This window comes from Cyprinodon variegatus, unplaced genomic scaffold (assembly GCF_000732505.1).
Source record: "Cyprinodon variegatus isolate N-32 unplaced genomic scaffold, C_variegatus-1.0 Scaffold860, whole genome shotgun sequence".
NCBI lineage: Eukaryota > Metazoa > Chordata > Actinopteri > Cyprinodontiformes > Cyprinodontidae > Cyprinodon > Cyprinodon variegatus.
In genome coordinates this window covers 131,603-134,824 of record NW_015151313.1, presented here as the reverse complement: position 1 = coordinate 134,824, position 3,222 = coordinate 131,603, and positions in this window count along the sequence as shown.

Sequence of the window (3,222 nt, the reverse complement as noted above, 5' to 3'; positions counted from 1 at the left end):
TTTGATTGCAGTAATGTGAACAGGATCTGTTTGTATTTTCTGGTAAAGTGTCTTGAAATAAGTGGTTGTAAATTGATTCTTTATAAATAAACCAAACTGAAGTCAAATGGAGCAAGAGTCCTAATATTACTATAGTACAGCGCTTTGGCAGATTCGTGGTTATTATTGTTTCCCTGTTGGGGGGTCTGACCTGACAGCTTATGTTAATAGAACAATTGTTCTTGTCACCTTGCAGTGTCAAAACAAATTAGCTCTAAAAAAAAAAGGACAGTGAGACGTTCCTCCTGCAGTTCTTCTCATTTTATTGACCTTATAGACAATCTGGGAGTTAAGCAGCAGAGCAGAAGGGACACATCAACACTGAGCCACACAAAGAAAAACAAACAAATATGGGAGGATAATTAAAGATTAAAGTTAAAATAAAACAGTAAAAAATTAAATCAACTATGAAGATAGCAGGAACTAAATGTTTAGTGAACCCAAAGGCAAACAGCTTTGGTTAATTTGAATAAAGAAAACTAATACGTTTTCAGGTGATTTTCTCTTCTTTAAACTATACCTTTATATCTCTACCATACTTGGTCCCTCAGGGTTGCATTGCTCACTCCGTTTAGCAGAAACCAACTAGTTAATGTTTCCGGCTCTATATTCTATCAAAAGAAAAGGGGAAAATGGATTTAAATGGATTGATGATCCTAAACTCACATTTAAACTGGTTTTGGAATAAATTAAGCAGCTTTAAATGAACTTCTGGAACCTCGGCCATTGTCATGTCTGGATGAACACGTTTAATGCTACGTTCACACTGCAGGCATTAACGCACAGTTCTGAGTTTTTTTAGGAAATCTGATTCTTTTGCGTGGTTGATCTCATTTCCAAATATGTAATCTTCTGTGTGAACTGAATTCATTCAACTTAATTGTCACAAGGGAGCGTGTTCTATGTTTACAGAAGTAAACATGGAAGGTAGAGCTGGAGCGCATTTGCAATCTTTTATTTCTAAAAAAATATTTTAAAAAAAACACACAAAATGGAGCTGTTTACAAATAAAAGATTTAAAAAAAATAAGCAAAAAAATATACTCTGTAAGTAAAATAAATAAAGGTGAATGGTGATGGTGAATGTGCTTGAATTAAAGGGTAGGTTGTTCCAAAGGTTCTTCCATGTTTTGTTTGCTCCAATAAAAGACATTGATCTAAAGGGTTTGTAAAAATCTTCACCAGGAACACCAAAGAATGTGGCCTCATGGTGTTTGTAGGTGCATAAACTGTGTTTGGTATTAAGGGCATTAATCTGGTTGTTTTAGTTTGATAATCATTTGGTAGATCATGGTGATTTGGTGATCATTTTGACAGTTTTTGATGAAAAAAATCTGTTTGTAGAAAACAGTCAGGTAAGGAATCACCTCCACATTTAAGTAACTAAACTTACCACCCCATTCAAAACTATGGATACAAAGATACAATGAAACTCCATAATGGAAAAAAAACACATTAACAGACACAACTGAAGAAAGAGGTATGAAGAGAAGGTGCAATGAGTAGCTAAAGTTGATAATGAGAGGACAGATACAGGGTTGTTTACTACTAAAGCGTTTCCAGAAAATCAGACACACCTCTGATTTCAACTGACTTAATCTGATGGAACGCTTGTTACATGTATAGACATGTACTGAGGAGGTAATTCAGCCATTTGATTCAGGTGTGAAAGCAGAGAGAAACCTTTAAAAGGTTCAGGACACCACGCCTTGAGAACTGGAATTGAGGACCCCGTCTAAAGTTCTGTCCCCGTCTAATATGTTTTTTTTTTTCTTTTTTTGGCCAACTCAATAAATGAAAAGGACATTTAGAAATAAAAACAAAAAAATTTTTATGCAACTTAAAGGTATAGTGGAGGATGTTCTTTTTCCGGATGAATCATCGAAATAAATGGTCCTCCTAATTGTCAATCATTCTGGTGATATGTTTACGTAAGGCCATCCTATGTTCTCATCCCCATTTTCACTTAGCAGTCTGACATAATGGAAAATTTGCAAATCTTCTTTTAGAAATTAAGCTTGTATGAGCGATGCAAGCAGCAACTTTTAAACACAGCGTGCATGAGGAGCAATGGGCTCCTGCATGCTCTCATAAGCATTCCCTCTCAGGAGCAGGTGCAGGGTTGTGCATGTGCTTTTTTTTTTTTTTTAAGTGGAGAGGGCGGGTCTTTTAAAAAATTCGCAAAAATCTACCACTACACATTTAAATATCAACCCTTAATATTTCTTCTTAGTCTTTTTTGAAAATAAATGTTATTAACCATTTATGTTAATAGCTAAAGGGCCTCTGGTTCTGAACCAGTTTTCTACTGGGAAAACTAACTCAGCTGCACTCCTCTATTGCAACCATAGCTATGAGTGCATCAATGTGGTCAAATAGTTAATCTACCATTTTCCCTTTTAGTTTGAAGCATCAAAAGAGAAAGAATCATTATCAGTGCAGACAGTAGACAGTAGACTAAGATAAAGTAATTTTACGTTTAAGGATATTAGTTACAGTTGAAAGGATTCTGTACCAGTGGCACACATGTGACGTATGTGTGAGGTGTGATAATATGGTGGCATTTTGTAAAAGACATCTGCTGCAGTCAAGTTTATTTGGAGCCCAAATAGTTTTACTACTCAGTCAGATGTGTTGTCTGGTAATGCCCAAACATTATTTTCCTGTGGCATTTTGTATTTTGACCAAATAGAAAAGCACAATTGAACAAATAAAAATGACCTGTGGCCCCAAAAAGTTAGCCTGGGTGCCATTCCGAACTTAGTCCCACCCACAACGTTTGAGGTCGGGAGGTTCGGTCTGGCATTGCTCAGTAGCAGCGCGAGTATGCTTGCACAATATCTGGCGGGCCAATCAAATTGTCAGGGGGGGCTTTATACGATGATGGACAGATGATCAACAGTAACGTAATCAACCACGTCACCAAAGCGCGCTTGGGTGACAACAACAATGGCTGCCGCTGGAGAGTTGAGGTGAGTAGATTCTGCTATTAGGTCTGTTCTAGAAGATATCGACAGCAAATTAATTTTAAAAGAGGAACAAAGAAACGCGATCAAGGCTCATCTTCTTATTCTAGGCGTGCAACTGCACGCTTTGATTTTTGTTGACAACAACTGTGCCTGGCGTAACATACGTCACGCACTCCGTTGCTCTTATTGGTTGTAGGTCTATCCAATTGAGTGCA